The sequence below is a fragment of the Elephantulus edwardii genome, unplaced genomic scaffold (genome assembly GCF_000299155.1).
Source record: "Elephantulus edwardii isolate Elephantulus edwardi_28Jun2011 unplaced genomic scaffold, EleEdw1.0 scaffold00004, whole genome shotgun sequence".
Lineage (NCBI taxonomy): Eukaryota > Metazoa > Chordata > Mammalia > Macroscelidea > Macroscelididae > Elephantulus > Elephantulus edwardii.
The window spans coordinates 13,245,650-13,263,788 of NW_006399754.1; positions in this window are offsets into that span (position 1 = coordinate 13,245,650).

Consider the following 18,139-nt stretch of genomic DNA (forward strand, 5'->3'; position numbering starts at 1 on the left):
ACTGGGAGGAGGGTAGAGAGAATAGTGCAACAAGGAATGAATGGAAACCCAAAATCTCTGTAAATGTTTATGAAAATTAATAAAATATAGAAAAAAAAAGACTCTTGTGTCAAGGGCGGGGACAACACTGAAGCTAATGGTTAATCACACAGTTGGGGGAATATCTTTTATCTGCTTTTTCTGTAAAACGCTTGTCTGTCAGATACTTCTCTAAATCTGAGCATTCAGATTAAGACAGACTAGGAAGAAGGACTGGCCATCCATTTCCGAAATAGCAGGCCTCTGAAAACCGTATGTACTCTATATATTTGTATAGATTTTTTTTTTAAAAAAAAAAAAAGCTTTCTTGATGTTCTCTCAGCCTCCTACATCTTTGAGAGAATAATAATAAAAAAACCCAAACCACCCAACTGTAGCTTTATGTCCATCATTAGGTTTGCCTTGTTTTGGGTCATTGTTACCTCAAATAGTTCTTATTTTCCTCTCCCTCCTTTCCTTTTTTTTACAGTTAATGTATGTTATGTCTTTAAAGTTGTTCTAAGTTGGAAGTTAAAGGTGGTAGTTTTCTCCCTCCCCCCCTTGCTTTATCTCTTGGCACTTTAGTTTAAAAATTTCTTACTGAACTGTCTTCAACCCACTGACTCTTCCCTCATCTGTGTTGAGTCCACTAACGAGTCTTCAAAAAGAAGTCTTTGTTTTCATCACACGGTGCTTGATTTCTAGCAGTTTCTTTCTCCTGGTCAAAGAGTTCTGAGTGTAAGAATCTGAATCTAAATGACATGTTCTGTTCTCGGTTCTTCTTTTTTGGTACTGGCATCCTTAGATCTTGTGAAATGAACAGTGTTGCAGGTTATATGCCAGGGAAATATTCCTTCCATCAGATCAGGAATATGAGGACAATAAAGGGTATGTTACATGTCACCTCTATCATCTTCTTACTACTTATTGGTTTATCAGATTATTGGGGACCATTATATAATTGCCACATGACATCATTACATCTAAAAAGTTGAGAGTCATGGCCTAACCAAACAAACACAGTTTTGACTTACATAATTCAATCTGTGGCACAGGTCTGGCATTGGATAAATATCCCTCTTCCGGGTGGGATGCTAAAGCACTATCTCTTGTTGTTCTTATGTGCCATTAAGTCAGAAAGATTCATATCTGACCTACCAGCGGCTATACATTAAATGGGAAGAGATTGTCCAGCTTTCTCTCTCAGAACGACAAGTGGATTAGAACCACCTGCTTTTGGGTTGGCAGTCTAACCTCTTATCCATTAGGCCACCAGAGCTCCTTCTCTCCATTTGTAAGAAAGCGGCAATGGAGGATGCTCTGGGATATTTCAGAATGATTACTTTTTCTGCACTTTTTCGGAGCTCTTGCTATTAGATGCTTATAAGTCAGTTCTGACCCGGGTACCCCTTAGGATGGAGCAGGACTGCCCCTGTGGCTACCCAGGCTGTAGTCGGTATAGAAACAGAGGTTCATATCTTTCTCTTGTGGAGCAACTGGTGGGTTCGAACTCTCCAACGTTTTAGTAAGAAAATAAAAACACCCACTGCACCACCAGGGTTCATGGTATAAATCTAATATATAATTACTGTGGAAATATGGAAAAAATAACACAAGTATACATTTTTTAAAAAATACCCTGGCAAAGAGATTGAGATTGTTCACAGCTTTAGTTTGCTCGGCTCCACAGTCAACACTCTTGGCTCCAGCAGCCAGAAAATAAAAAAACGTATCGCGATGGGAAAGTCAGCTGTTAGGGACCTCTCTAAAGTACTCAAGAGCAATGGTGTCTCTCTGGAGACTAAGGTGCACCTGATACAGGCCATGATCTTTGCAATCACCTGTTATACATCAGAGAGTTGGACAATGAGTAGGGAGGATAGAAGGAGAATTGATGCCTTTGAGTTGTGGTGCTGGAGAAGAATATTGAGAGTACCATGGACTGCCAAGAAAACAGATTCATCCTGGAGAGGGTTAAACCGGGCTGCTCCTTAGAGGCAAGGATTCTGGGGCTTCATCTGACATACTTTGGACATGTTGTAAGGAGAGATGGTCCTTGGAGAGGGACATCATGCTTGGGAGGGTGGAGGGACAGCACAGGAGGGGAAGGCCCTCGATGAGGTGGATTGATTCAGTGACTGGGATAATTGGGATGGGTGTGTCAGAGGCAATGTGATTGGCACAGGATAGAGAAGGGTTTAGGGCTGTTGTATATAGAGGGTCGCTATGAGACACAAACGACTCGACGGCACATAACAACAACCCTTACTTGCTACATTCAAAAACTTACTCATTGCCGTTGAATTAGAAGCAACCTAGAACTGATTCTCCCATGGATTACCAGGCTTTCTCTCAGACCCCCTGGTGAATTCAAACTGCCAGAGAGACACGATCTTTGGGTCAGCATCTCAAATTCTTATGGACTACACCACCAGTTGTTGTTAGAGGCTGTCTGGTACCACTCACAGCAACCCTGTGAACAGAAGATCTGCACCCTGTTCTATCCTACCCATCCTCATCCTTTGTAATGTGCTTGAATTAAATTGCTGCAGTTGCTGTGTCACTCCATCTGGTTAAGGGTCTTCCTCTGCTTTACTTATCCTCTGCCCTCCCAAGCATGGTGTCCTTTTCCAAAGTATAGCCTCTCTTAACAAACAAAATACCCAACGTATGTGAGATGAAGCCTTGTCATCTGTGTCTCCAAGGAGCAGCCTGGCTACATTTTTCTCCAAGACATATCTGTTCTCTTGGAAGTCATTGGAGTATTAAGTACTGCTCTCCAACACCATAGCTCAAAAGCATCAATTTCCCTTTTATCATCATTATTCATGGTCCAGATTTCAGATGCATAGCAAATGATCTATAAGATCATGGTCTCAATCAGGTGCAGCTTGGTCTTCAAACTGATATCATTGTTCCTCAGTAAGTGGAAAAGCCAGATCGCAGACTTCCTCAACGCAGTATGTCTCCTGACTGCTGGCACCATGGGTGTTGCTTGTGGATCCATGTCAGATGAAATCATTGACAATTTCAACTTTTTCCATCTATCACGATGCTGCCTATTGGTCCAGTGAGAATTTTTGTTACCTTGATGTTGGGATGTAATCCATATTGAAGGCTGTAGTCTCTGACATTCTGCAATAGGTGCGTCATGCCCTCCTCACACCATCTTCACTTTCAGCAAGTCAAGTTTTGTATCAATGGCATAACACGTATTGCTGATGATTCTTCCTCTGATCCTGATGGCACATTCCTCTTCCTAGAGACCAGTTTCTTGATTGATTTGCTCCGCATACAGATTGAATAGCTGTGGAGAAAGGCTACAACCCTGATGCACACGGCTCGCAGGTACTGTTCCATTACTGATAGTAATTTGATTTAGTTTGTTCTAGGTTCAAAATATCTACATACTTAACTGCCTCAAAATTATAGTCTATATATAGTTTTAAATATTTACTCTTCCTTTGAAGAGATCACAATTTTCTTCCTCTATTTTAAAATAGTTCTCGACAACTTTATTCCTGAATGATTCTTGCCAAATTATCTGTTGATCACGTCTAAGCCTTTTTTTGGGTTTTTTTTTTTCTTTTTTCCTTTCAAGGTCTTTTCTAGCCTCAGTTTTTTCATAAGATGGTGACAACAGTACTTCTTTTTCAGGATTTTTGAGAGGCTAAAATGAGATCACCTATTTAAAAAGTGTTAGAATGATGACTACGTGAGGACTATAACAATGTCTCCTATCCCATACACTATCCTGCAATACTCTTTTGTTTTTCCCCCATTATGAAACAATCTAATTCCCTTCTCCCTGAATCTCAATTGCCCTTAGTGGCTTTCTATCTGAAAGAAGGCTGTAAAATTGACATTCTGAGACTCTGAAGGCTGCGCTATAAGAAACTTTGCAGATTGAGCTTGGACATTTTGGAACACGTGGTTTTGGTGTCTTTTATGAGTCTGGTAACTGTGAGATGTCCATGCCAGGGAGGCCATATGGAGAGACCCTCAGAATATGTAAAGAGAGATGGGAGCCTCTCCAGTCCCAGATGTTCAGCACCCACTTTTGACATCATCCTCGCTGAGAAGATCTTGTGGAGATGAATATTGTCCACCACGCTGGGTTTGAATCTAATTCACAAAATCATTTGAGAAATGTGGTACAGTCGTTATTAAGTTGCTGCATTCGGAGAAAATCTTTAGTTAACAACAATCAGAGCTAGTTCAAACTAGAGTAAAGAGACAATTAAAAGTAGCTATTAAGATATTCTCTAAGGTTTCTAAGGGAGCTCTGGTGGCCTAGTGGCAAGACGCTGCACTGCAATCCCAGAGGTACACGGTTCAAATCCACCAGATGCTCTGCTGGAGAAGGAGGGGGCAATCTCCTCCTGTACCAGTCAGATCTGATTTGACTGTACACGTAAAATAAAACAATTAAAAAAATATATCTATTTTCTAAGGTTTCTTAGATTCACTAATAGTTCAATTTGCCATAGTTTACTTAGGACAATAGTCTACTGTTAAACATTTAGCCAGTTGTCTGTTATAGGAAAATTGTTTGTTATTGCATTGTAAGCACACAAATCAAGAATATTCCTGTATATTAATCTTAGTGCATACTTGTTATTTCACTAATGAAATGCATAAAGAACATGAATATTTAAAGGTGCTTATAATTTTAAATTACTCTTTGAAAAAACTTAAATTTCCACCAGAACTAAATGAAAAAGCTGGGAAGACTACAGATTATGATTTAAAAGTTCTTTTTTTCTTCTGTGTGATATATTAGGAATAGATATTTATTTTGTGGAGCTTGAAATTTATCATTGTTTTAACTTATTATTAATTTCAATGAAAATCTACAAAGACTTTGGATTTCCATTCATTCATTGTTGTACTTTCCTCCCTTCCCAACCCTCCCCCCTAGTATACTACCCTCTTGGAAAAGTAAAAGAAACATTCATTAGTTGTTTTACAATCCCTCCCCCCTGGTCCACTCCACTGTACAGCCTTCGCTCTGGACTCCTGTCATGACAAAAATACCTAATAATTTTCCCTCTTAAACTGTTTTCTCCCTCATCTGTTTCAATGCAGTATACATTATTGAACCCATCCTTCTCAGTCTCCTCCCAACCCTGAGGTCAGTCCTGCTTTACAACAGTGGCACCATGTAGTATTTGTCCTTTTGTGACTGAGATACTTCACTCACCATAATGTCCTCCAGGGTCACCCATTTTGAAGAATATTTCATGAGTTCCTTGTTTTTCAATGCAGTGAAGTATTCCATTGTGTGAATATACCACAGCTTCTCTATCCATTTGTTTGTTGATGGGCACTTAGGTTGTTTCCAACTCCTTGCTATTGTGAACAAAGCCACAATAAACATGGGTGTGCATATATCTGATTGGATGTCAGTTATGGTCTCTTTGGGGTATATTCCCAGTAATGGAATTGCTGGGTCAAATGGTATCTCTATATGCAACTTTTTGAGAAAGCGCCATACTGCCTTCCACAGTGGTTGCACCATTTTACACTCCCAACAACAGTGAATAAGGGTTCCAGTCTCTCCACAACCTCGCCAGCATTTGTTGCTTGCTGTTCTGTTAAATTTTGCAATTCTGACTGGGGTGAGATGGTATCTCATAATTGTTTTGATTTGCATCTCTCTTTGAGCTAGGGATTTTGAACATTTCTTCATGTGCTTGTTAGCCATCTGAATGTCTTCTTCAGTGAAGTTTATATCCTGTGCCAATTTTTCTATTGGATTATTTGCCTTTATCTTGTTGTGGTGTGCAAGTATTTTATAAATTGTGGATAAAATCCCTCACCTGACATGTCATTATCAAAAACTTTTTCCCAGTCGGTGGCTTCCCTTTTTTACCCTGGTGGAGAAGTTTGTGGATGTGCATAGGGATTTCATTGTTAGAACATCCCATTCATCTATTTTATCTTCTCCTGGTTGTAGGTTTTTCAGGATACTTGGAAGACCGTTTATGTTGTGGAATCATTTATGTTTTGATGTTTCCTACAATTTGCTTTTTTCCTATTTTTTTTCTTGTCAGTCATGTTTCTTACTCATTAAAATTCCCCTTTGAATGTAAGTTTTCTTTTTCATACGTTACCAGTAAAGTGGACACTTGGTGGTGATGGTTGTTATGCACCACTGTGTTAGAACAAACTTATATCAGACCTTGCAGTGAATTTTCAGAGGCTGTAAATGGTACAAGAGAAGGTGTCCGCTCTTTCTTTCATGGACCCGCTGGTGGATTTGAAATCTATGGCTTTGGGGTTGCTAGCACAACTCCTTACTGCTAAGCTATCTGAGCTCTCTGAACACTTGGCTAAAGCAGTAATTATAAATTCAATCCTGCATTTGTAACAAATAATCGACTTCTGCGTCAGGATATTTAACAGCACTGATCATTCCCTTGTGAAGTGTCCCCCAAAGAGATTTTGGGTTTCCATTCATTGTTGCACTATTTTCTCTACCCTCCTCCCCAGTTCGTTCCTCTTCCCCCCCCTTGAAAGTCTGTTTTAATTGTCCCATTGCCACAGTGCTTGTCAAAGCCAGTTCTGATTAACCTCCTTTGTCAGTGTGTCCTTTGCCATTCCCTCTCACTCCTCCCTGAGAGAGACTTCACCCTGAGTCATAAGGAAAAGGGGATGGCGTATTCTCTTAGCTACTTCCTGCTGAAAAGGGACGCTGTGGGTTTCAGGGTGAAGATCTTCTCTCACTACTCTAAAGGGCCCCTTTGGCAGTAGGAAATATGTAGGCTCTTGTGGAGATTGATTTTGGAATTTAGATGCACTGTTATCAGTTGTGCTTAGCCGTATATGTTCATATCCTCAAAGATGTATCATGGAAGTGTTGCAGCCTAGAAGACACAAATTTAACTAGCAAGTTAAAAGTACATGAGTCAAAAGTTAAAAAGCAATAATATTCTAAGTAGAGGTTCTAATAGTGGCACAAATCAAGTTACAGAGAGAAGGTAGTTCTTAACATAAAAGGCCTATTGACTAGCGTTTTGTCTATTATAGTATAAAGGTTAGGACGCACACTTTGTAGAGGCTCAACTATGTCATTTATGATTCTTAAGTCCTGGAGCAAATTCCATCTACCACTGGGTTGTTTTACAGCTCAGAAGTCTGCATGCAAAAATATCTATATTTTCAAAGTAGATAATGCAGACCAGTTTCCCTTTTCCCCTCGACTCTTCTCTAAAAACCAAGATCAAAAGGCTCTACCACTTACACACAGTTGTGTAATTTTCCAGCAACTAAAATTATCAAAGAATTACACCATGGGCTTAATTTCAAGTTTCTTTATGCATCTGGAGATTCTTCTCAGGTTCTTATCCATCTGGAACAAGGTGTATGTATCTCTCGTAGTTGGAGTCCATGAACATCTCTGAGGGTGAAACATGGATATTCTCCTCGCACTAAGATTTATGGCCTTGGAAACAAACCTCAAGGCGGGTCAGTATGAGACACAATTGACTCCATGGCATAGTTTGTTTTTTGCAGTTTGCAAATAAGGTCTTAGAACTCTTCAGAAGGAGTGAGAGACTTAGACGGTTTCTAACCAATACTGTATCTTAGGAGAACAAAAAAGTTTGTCCTGGAGAGGGTGAAGCCAGGCTGCTCCTGGGAGGCAGGGATTCTGAAGCTTCATCTGACATACTTTGGACATGTCCTTGGAGAGGGATGTCATGCTTGGGAGGGGGGGAGGGACAGCGTAGGAGAGGAACACCCTCGATGAGGTAGATTGATTTAGTGACTGGGGTAATGGGGGTAGGTGTGTCAGAGACAATAAGATTGGCACAGGATAGAGCAGGGTTTAGGGCTGTTGTACATATAGGGTTGCTATGAGTCACAAGTGACTCAACTGCACATAACAATACCACCACCACCACCAACAACAACAACCACTGTATCTCTCTTCAGGAAAGGGGGGTCTTCTCAGTCAACCCACTGAAAGGAACTTTGGATCATCAAAAAGGTTCATCCCTTCAAGGACGGTGTCTAGATCTGACTTTCTGACCCAAGCCACAGAAGGGCATGCCAGGGAGAATCAAGAGCCTTGCTTTTCCCAGTGGGAAATGATGAGTTTCAACTTCTGAGCTTCTCATGGTTGGTTTTAATCTTTGCGGCTTTAATACGTTAGAGCCTTGAACATTGTACTATTCAGTGCGAGAGAAGCCAGAGACTACAAAGGGGCTGACTGCTGGTAGCCAGTCCACTGGTGGTTATAAGTAGTACAACCTTGGACAAGCTGTTTAACTTTTCTGTGCTTCAATGTAGATGGTTGGAAGAATAGATGAGGAAACTAGAGGAGGAGATTCTTTAGACTCTAAAGATGTTTCTGGCTTTTCCATATCTAAGTGAACATCATTTTGTGATCATATATCAAAGAGTCAGACATACCAGCTATGTTCAATCTAAAGGTTACAATTTTACTGTTACACTTCCTTATTCCCTGAGAAAGGTCACATTCATCCTCCAAAGCTTTCCCCTTTCGTACATGGCAAGAGGCCAGTCGCTCTTCTCTCTGCGGCTATAGACTTTTTTCTTTACCTCCTTTCTCTGTTCTTTCATGTTAAATTTAGCAATCTTTTCTTCTTTCCTGAAAGGGAGCTATAAAAAAAAATCACTCTGAACCTCAAATACAAATTATACTTTGAAAGTGTTCAGAATTTGGAAATGTAATATTTTCAAGGATTTACATGTGAACAGAGTCACCAAAAGGCTACTTCATGATGCTTTAATTCTATTTTCATTTAGTGCTAATTTAAAACGGGGAACCTGTGGAGCAGAACAGAGGGGGTGATTATACAGCCAGGAGTTAAAAGCCTGAGAAAACAGATAAAGGCTCCCTCCTCTTTCCATTGACTTCTAGCCTCCCTTCTTCCTGCCCGTGGCTGGGCTTCTTAGGATTTGATTTAATAACTGTGATGGATAAATGGATCTAAGTCCATCATCATTTTCCACATATAGCATACCATCTCCCATGATAGTAAATTCAGACCCTGTACAATGAAGCCAGTGCAGGCTGTCTGTTCCAAAAAGATGAAATTGCGCACACCAGTAGATTCAACACCTTCAGGTGCTGATGATGGTAACAGGAGAGGGTGCTGCAAAGAGTCACAGGTACCAGCATCCTCTACTGCATATTCCTCACTTGTTGGCTGGTGGATGCTTTTGCTCTCTCTTCCTCACTCATCTTCAGAAGCCCCAAGAGCAGTGGAACTCCTTGAGATTTTCAGGTGTTACTGAGAACTTTCTGGCACAAATGTAGTAACTGGTGAGGTGCTGAGCTTTATCTTAGCATGTTCCTTGCTTGCACTGTGAGGCTGATGCTGAAAGATTTGATGCAAACAAATGATGCTTTCAAGAATGCAGAGCTGAGGGAATCACATATACTCCTACCTGCACACTCTGATGCCCAGGGGTCCTTTCAGGGTCCTTTCAGACTGTTTTAAGGACCAAGTGAGGCATAAGCTACTTGGTGCTTTTAACGTAATCTCATATGACATCTTCAGAATGTGGACCAGAAAGGCAAGAGGGGACCAAGCCTTCCTGGCAAATGATGAGTGAGAAAACATTATCAACTTGACACAAATGGAATACTGCTGTGTGTGCCCTTGCTTTCCAATATTCTCGTTGCTCAGAGTGGTGTGATTTGCTGGGAAAGAGATTTCAAGTTCAAGTTCTTGATGTCTGAGTAATTTTCAAATTTTCATTATAGAGAGATGATTGAAAATGTCAAGGGAACAGAAAGCAGAATTTCAAGAAGCCTTTTTTATCCCTGCTGATCCCCTGCAATGCTTACTTGTGGGTCTGGGAAGAAACAAACCTCCACCTTTGAAGAGGGATCTCCAAGGATGCTTGGTACCCCAAAAAAAGTAGTATCGGTTACACTGCTCGAGTCAAATGAAACCCTTAACAAAGTGTATGCTACTGGATACTCAGGAGATCTGGAATCTATCTCCCAACCTCAGTCCCTCAGTCACCGGCAGGCTGTGTGATCCTGGGGAAACCAGACCACCTCTCTGGAATCTCAATTTCTTGTCTATAACATGTAACTTTTGAAATGCTGAATTTTTGGTAGTTATCTACGTAATAAGGATAATTTATAATTATGCTCATCTGAAACCTATAACTAAACCAAAAGGCTGTTGTTTGAACAGAGCAAGGAAACATTGCATGGCTTAAGATCAAGAAAGGAATTTTTTCCCTCCATGGACAAAGCATTGATATTTCATTTATTTAATCTACCACTACACCTGATTTTTGTTTGTTGGGCTGTTTTGGGGTATTTTAAATTTTTTTTACTGTGATTTTAATAAAAGTTAACAGAGAAAAAAAGAAAGGTTGTGTGTCAGAGCCGTATCTTTTCTCCTGATCTCTTCAATCTGTATGCTGAGCAAATAATTTGAGAAACTCTAATCTGTGAAGAAGAATGAGGCATCAGAAACTTTGCAAAAGACTTATCAGTAACCTGTGTTATATAGATGACATAACCTTGTTTGTTCAAAGTGAGAAGGCCTTAAAGTACTTGCTGCTGAAGAGAAAAGATTACAGCCTTCCATATGGATTACAACTCAAAATCAAGAAAACAAAAAGAAATTCTTACCACTGGAGCAACAGGAACATCATGCTAGATGGAGAAAAGATAGAAATTGTCAATGATTTCATCTTATTTGGATCAACAGTCAACACTCTTGATACCAGCAGTCAAGAAATCGAAAGACAATTTATTGGGAAAATTTTCTGCACTGAGAAAATCTGCTGTCAAGACCTCTCCATTGCTGAAGAGCAGTGATCTCAGTTTAAATACTAAGATACACCTTATCTAAGTCATAGTCTCTTCAATCACTTGCTATGCATCTGAAAGATGGACAATGAGTAAGGATGACAGAAGATTGATGCCTCTGAGTTGTATTATTGGAGAACAGTACTCAATAGCCCATGGACTTTCGAAGAACAAACAAATGTGTCTTAGAGAAAATACAACCAGGGTGCTCCTTGGAGGCAAAGATGATGAAGTTACATCTCACATATTTTGAATATATTGTTACAAAGGAGATTTTTTTTTTCTTGGAAATTGACATTATGCTTGGAAAAGTGGAGCTTTAGCATAAGAGAGAAAGACCTTCAACAAGATATACTGACACATATTGTTGTCAGTATATTGTAGGCATATTGTTACAACTATAACAAAAACATGTTGGAGGGGATTGGGATAGCACAGGATAGGGCAGAGTTCAGAACCCTTGGTCATAGGGTTACTATGAATCTTAGTCGGCTTGACGACACATAGCAATTTTATAGAGAACAACAAAGCCCTTTTAAGTAGTATGGAATGTCACAGGAAGACCAAAGACAGGCATCAACTAAGTTTGAGTTCATTTTGCATTAGTGTCTGCAAAGAAGAATATAATGCATTTGGCTGGTTTTGAGCCAGAACATTCACTTACAGACAAATATTATAAATATGCTTTGGAACTGTGCTAATGTTGCATCTACAGAAACCACAATTTCTATGAGAAGAATAGACAAAACCTCTTGGAAGCAATGCTCACGATAAACACAATGCTATTATCATCGTGCAAAGTCACTCCAGTGTCCTCAGGAACCGTGGCCAGCCCTGCTGCAGAGCTGCTGGTATTGCTCTGGTGTTCCAGGACGAGTGCATTACCTTCAAGTTTTCTTAGATCAAGATGCCCAGGTAGAGAGAAAATCAGATTAGAGGTTTCAAGTGCCACTCACTAGAGCAGGAGACTTATTTACCACCATTGTCAAAAAGTGAAATGCTTAAAGGACAAAGCTGATGCCCGTGGCTGTAACCGTGTTGTTGTGAGCCTTTAAGTCGAAACTGGCTCATAGCTGACCCTCTAGCGGGTTTTTAGAGGCAGTAAATCACCCGAGAGGAAATTGCCCACCCTTCTCCCTCAGAGCAGCTAGTGGATTTGAACTGCATGCTTTGATACTGCAACACAGCTTCTTACACTCGGCCACCAGAGCTCCCCATTAGTGTCACTGCCATTACCCAGATCCCACTATTGCAGGATTTCTGTTCATGTTCTCAGATAAATGACAATCTTTACATTCAAGCACCTAATACATGCCTATTGTGACTGAGGAGTCTATTGTGACTGAAGTAGAGATAGTCCTGCCTCTTTACCTGTGTATTTGAATAGTCTTAACCACATAATCAATGTTTACTGAATACATTATGTGGGCTGCATTCTGCCAAGCACAGTGGGAAAATGCACAGAAAAACACCACGTCGAGGGAGTCCCCCCCTTGCCCTTTACCAGCTGTATGACCCTTCTCGGTCAAGTTCTTCAACCTTTATCTTAAATCTCAGTTTACTCATCTGACAATGAGGATATTAAAACAAAAAAAAATACATAAATATCTAATAAAATACAATTAAAAATCAACAATCACTGGTGTGGCATTTAACAGTGCACATGGCATACTCATAGGAGAATTGTCTTTATTTTATTTTTTTTTTAGTTGTTGTTGCTATTATTTTGGGTAAGAAATGATGATGAGATTCTTGGGGATTTGTATGTGGGTTTATGAATTATAAAACACTCTAATTATGTCACTGAATTCCTATAACAACCTGCCAAGGAGGATGTAATTATTTCCATTTGACGGATAGGCATGGAGGACCATTTCAGATTACAGGCAAATTTCAGGGTTGGGGGAACTTTGAAACAATTTAGTGTTCTTTTCACTTCACCACATTACTTCCCCTAAAGACATAAGCAAACCGACATAACTCTCTCAGAGCCTTACTATTTTTTGAGAGAGTCGAAAATATAATCAGTCAGAACTAGGCCAGGGGCTAACTGCAAACAGACTATCAATTCTCCCGTTATGCATTATCGGTTCCTACTCCTTTGCACACCTGGTAATTTTTAATTGAGTGCCAGATATTGTACATTTTACTTTCTTTTTAACCCCATACATATTCTTGAATTGTCTTCTGGGATACTTCAAGTTACTTAATAATCATTTAATTTTTCAGGTCTTGCTTTGAGGCAAGACTTAAACATCCTTTGGGAACTCTAGTGGCATAGTGTGAGTAGGGAGTTGTGCTGCCAACCCAAAGGTGGGCAGTTTGAATCCACCAGCTTCTCCAAGGGAGAAAGATGGACAAACCCCTATGTGTTGTTTTTTATTATTATTCAGCCTTTTATTTTTTTTTAAGACAACTTTTCTGTAGGTCCAGCCATCCTAGAAAACAAACCTCTGTAAACATTTAAGTTAATTAACAACAGCTCTTTTTTAAAAAAATTGAGATTTTAATGAAAGTTTATTGAGAACTTGGATTTCCCTTCATGCCTCGACCCCTATGTGACTTACAGTTTCTGAAAACCACTGGAGGGTCCACCATGAGTAGGATCTGATTCAATAGCACTCAGTTAGAAAACCAAGTATCATTTAGACAAAAACAGAATTTCTCAATCTTAACACTATTTCCATTTTCAATCAGCTAATTTTCTCTGAAAGGTTATTAAATAACATCCCTTATCTGTACCGTATGGTTGCAAATCAACATCCCCCCTAAGTCCTAATAATTAAAAAAAAATGAGCCCCAACATGCCGAGCATTCCTTCAGTGAGAAGAATTTACCTCTGGTTGACAACTCCTGTTGTAAGGACAGCGGCAGCTGGATGCCTCCGAATATTCTACCCAAAATCCTGTGAGGTTCTCCAGCCTGGTTTTGGGACCAGGCATTATTTCCAGCTCTGTGCGTGGGCTGGGCTTTTATCTCTCTGTTGTACGCTTTAGAGCCTTTTTCTCCACGTTCAAGTAGTTTCCTCAACTACTTGTGCTGATTAATATTTTGATGACTATGTGAGGGGATCCTCTGCAAAATTCAAGACTGCTCTCTCCTCTGTGCAGTTCTCGCTTCTCTGCTACTGTGTTCTGAAAACCCTAAAAAATATGTATTATGCCAAATGCAGATGCAGAAGAAATGCTGGTGTTCCTGCCTCACAGAGAACCTTTAGATTCTTGTTGCCTGATACTATTGTCCGCTTCTTTATAACTGTTTAAGAGCTCTTGTTTTCATAGTCTTGATTTCCATCTAGATTGCATATTCTATCAATTTCTGACTGCCCAAGCCAATTGTTGCTGCATACCCTGGAGTAAGAACAGACCCATAGCTGACCCTCCAGAGATTTTTCAGTTGTTGTTGTTGTGTTGCGGATGAAAGAGTTTTCAGAGGCAGTTAATGAATTGCATAGGAGGAGACTGCCCATCCTTCTCCTATGGAGCAGCTGGTGGATTCGAACCATGTTCCTTTGAGTTGGTACTGCAACTCCTTTCCACTCAGCTACCAGAACTTCCTCAATTTCCCCAATTTTGGCCTTAGTGGTTGATGTGTTTTTTGAATAATAATCATATTAGTAGGTCTTCCTTGTGTGTGTGTATAGACAAGCCATGATAAGCAAGCCATGGTATTTTCAATCACTTCCTATGCATTGAAAAGCTGGACAATGAATAAGGGAGACCAAAGAAGAACCAATGCCTTTGGACGATGGTGCTGGAGAAGAAGACTGAATGGACTGTTAAGAGAACATGTAAGTCTGTCTTAGAGAAAGTGCCAGTGGTGGCTTTTGGAGGCAAGATTGGTGCAATTTCATCTCTCATACTTTGGGCATATTGTCAACACGGGTCGATCCTTGGGAAAGGACATCTTACTGGAAAAGTTTGGAGGACCAGCAAGAGGAGAAGACCATCAAAGAGAAGCATTGACACAGTGACTGTAACAAGGGGCCTGGTGGAGTCTGTGAGGAAGATGCAGGAGAGAGTCAAGTTCTTATCTGTGGTTTTTAGGCTTGCTGTGAATCATTGTTTACTCAATATGACAACAGCATCACAAGATAACGTAATATAATATGTTGTTGCTACATGCCGTTGAGTCGGTCATGACTCATAGAGACCCTGTGCACAGGTGCTCTGAACTCTGCTCTATCTTGAGCCAGTCTCACTGTCTCTGGCACACTGACACTCATTACCTCAGTTATTGTATCAATCTATCTTGTGTAGGGGGCTTCCTCTGCTGCGCTGTCCCTCCACTCTTCCAAGCATGATGTCCTTCTCCAAGGAATGATCCCTCCTGGCCCCGTGCCCAAAGTATGTGAGATGGAGCTTCAAAAGCCTTGCCTCCAAGGAGAAACTTGGTTTCACTCTCTTCAAGACAGACCTGTTTGTTCTTTTTGCAGTCCATGGGATGTTCAATACTCTTCTCCAGCATCACAATTCAAATGCATCAATTCTTCTGTCATCTTTGGTCTTTGACAAGCTCTCTATTGCGTAGTAATTGTGAAGACCATGGCTTGGATCAGGCACACCTTACTTTCTAGGCTGACATCCTTGCTCTTCAGCACTCCATAAGAGGTTCTAGCAGATTTTCCTAATGCTATTCATCTTTTGATTTTTCTGACTGCTGGTGTCAAGAGTGCTGATAGTGGAAGCAAGCAAGATAAAATTGTTAGCAATCTCTAATCTCCATCGATCATAGTGCTCTCAATCAGCCCAGTGGTGAGAATCTTTGTTTTCTTCATGTTGATCTTCAATCCATCTTGAAGACTACATTCCTTTGACCTTCTGTAGCAAACATTTCAGGACTCCTCAGTTTTAGCAAATAAGGTTCTATCATCTAAATAATGCAGGTTGTTGATGATTCTTTCTCCAATCCTGATGCCACATTCCTCCTCTTACAATCCAGTTTCTCAAATGATCTGTTCTGCATACAGATTGAAAAGGTATGGAGATAAGATGCATCCCTGATGCACTCCTTTCCTGATCCTGAGCCATGCAGTGTTTCCTTGCTCTGTTCTGAGGGCTGCTTCCTGGTCCATGTATAGATTTTACATGAGTACAATCAGGTGTTCTGGGACTCAGATTCTCCTCAAGGTTAGCCACAGTTTGTCATGATCGACATAGTCAAATGCTTTTGAATAGTCAATGAAACACAGAGAGACATTCTTCTTGTACTCTCTGCTTTTGGTTAAGATTCATCTGACTTTTGCAATGATGTCCCTAGTATCATGGCTCCTTCTAAACCAGACTGTTACTGTGCTCTTCTAGTCATTTTTGGATGATCTTTAGCAGGATCTTATTTGCGTACAAATTAGTGATATTGTTCAATAATTTTCATACTCTATTGGATCACTTTTTTTTTGTTTGAATGGGAATAAATATGGATCTCTCCCAGTCAGTTGGCCAAATGTCTTAGAGAGTTTGTGAAATGAAGTCAAGAGCAGTGGGATTTTGTATTTTTTAATTTTTTTTTTAGGTTTCTGTGTAATAGACGGATTTATCTCTTGAGTCCCTTTACTTTTTCTTTCGAGCTCTTACACAATTTAGTGTCCTGAACCTACTCTCCATTATCCTGTTCCTCAGCCACAATGCTCCTGGTGGGAACAGAGTGCAGACATTTAGAACTGCCATCCTGGGAATCATTTGCTGCCGTCTCTGGTTCTCAGACAACACAACCCTGATCAGTTTCTCAAGGCACTAAAAAGCATGCAGCTTCACACATGACAGCATGACAGTACTTTCATGCCAGCACACACACACACACACACACACACACACGCGCACGCACGCACACACGCACGCATAGCACTATCTTGTCAGCTTATCACTTCTTCTGCCTGTCACTCTTATTCCTTGAAAAGCCAAAGCCAGGAGAAGGTGAGAAGAGAGATTGCTGATGCATATGTAACTGTCAAAAAGTCTAAATATAGAGTCCAAGCTTAACTAAAAATCATCTCTGCGTGTCCCATCCATCCCCATCACATTTTCCTGTATCTGTTTTTCTCATCTGTTATTTGCCTTTTAACTTCTGTTTCTTTTCCATGTCCTAACTTTCTGCCTCCCTTCTCCCAGCAGAAATGTGTAGAACTTTTGAGAGGGGTTTGGCGATTACAGAAATGCTTAGGAGTACTGGGACTTTTATTCGTTTTGGCACACGGCAAAACTGAACTTAAGCGTGTTCCAGTGACTAGACTGAGGCATGTGCATCGTCTTTGGTCAGTGGACAATGAGCGGCATTCTAAAACCTCGTGTGTGAATTGGCACAGGACCTGGCAACCTTCAGAGGGTTGGCTGTGGGGGCACCAGTGTAAGGATGACTTAAAATGGAGCTCCAGGCAATCGATGCTTGCAGCCTTCGAGGTTGTTTGTTACTACAGCATAAACTAGCTTAAGCTAACTGGCAGTTCACACAAGTCACTGTCAAGTTGGATCTGACTCCTGATGATTCCAGGTGTGACACAGGTGACTGTGGTCCACCGTGCTTTTAACAGCCGGGACTTTATTCTGAGGTGCCTCAGAATGTAGAAAAGTTTTTAACAGTTCGCTTAACTCTTGAGAGGTTTAGCCACATGGACCAGGAACTCTCTGGTACCAACATGGACTAGAAATCCTTTCCTCTCCCCTGGCCCACTACAGAGACAGAGATTTCTCTTTAGGGTATGTGTTCATTTTATATGAAAGCCTGAATCTGGAGTGAGAACTGTATTATAGCCAAATTCCAAAAAGAACTGGAGTCCTAGAGACAGTGTTAATGTTAAGATCCCAAACCAAACCCAAACTATTGTAGTTGAATCACTTCTGACTATAAAGGGCACATTGGGGGGGGGGGGAGAGGGATGAAGAGGAGAAATAAAAATGGTATAGAGAGTATAAAGCCTATTCTGTTTAAGAACATGGGGTCTGCGGTCAGACCCTTTGTTCCTAGGGTTGCAATTAGTCACATTCAACTCGAGGGCACCTAACAACAACATGTTTTTTGAAACACAGCTGAATGGATGCATGAAACTGGATTGGAGGAGTCCTCAAAGAAGAATGGTGATTACTCGCTCCTCCATATCCAATTAATGAAGTTCCAGAGAGTTCCTGGATAGCTCCCAAATGACAAAAATAATAATGTAAATAATTTCAGCCAGAACTGTCCTGGTATCCTTGCATGCAAAGTGTCGTATATGCTATCCACCGTATAGTTGGCTCCAAGAAAGGTCATGTTACTGAACGCAAGGAGTTCTTTCCATAGTCAACAATTGCCAATAAGACAAATGGATTGCAATATCCGTAA